Source organism: Penaeus monodon, chromosome 15, assembly GCF_015228065.2.
Source record: "Penaeus monodon isolate SGIC_2016 chromosome 15, NSTDA_Pmon_1, whole genome shotgun sequence".
In the NCBI taxonomy this organism is placed as follows: Eukaryota; Metazoa; Arthropoda; class Malacostraca; order Decapoda; family Penaeidae; genus Penaeus; species Penaeus monodon.
The window spans coordinates 19,803,884-19,804,424 of record NC_051400.1 but is presented as its reverse complement, the minus strand read 5'-3'; positions in this window follow the sequence as shown (position 1 = coordinate 19,804,424).

Sequence of the window (541 nt, the reverse complement as noted above, 5' to 3'; positions counted from 1 at the left end):
GTCATCGGGAACCCTTACTTTCTGTTTATGAAAAGGATGAGCATTTATTGCATTATCAGATTTCTTTTCTGTTTTACCTTCTCTGATGCAAAACATCCAACTAAACAATGTTTTCAAGAATTATTCCGATGATCAGTAACTTCCTATTTATGTTTACACTGATTTACTTTTGCATGAAATTATAATTTTTTGCGTGATGCTTCCGAAAGAAATGTATATAACAATAAGACAAATGTGAGACTTCATAAACACAATATTAGCAATATGGGAAATAATAATGTATATATAAAAAAAAAACTTTTTTTTTTTTTGCCTGAAGACGACTGCTAGTTCTATTATCATTTTGGTACAAATTCCAACATGTTGGGCTTTGGCTGATGACATCATTAATCCTCACAGATGCTGATTGGCTGGTGAATGCATGCTAATTGGCTGGTGAGTGCACTGCCAGGCATAGGGAGAATCAGGGAAAAACTATCGAACACCTCATTCCACACAGTACACTCAAGTATCAACAATGGCCGCTCGACTTGTCCAGAGA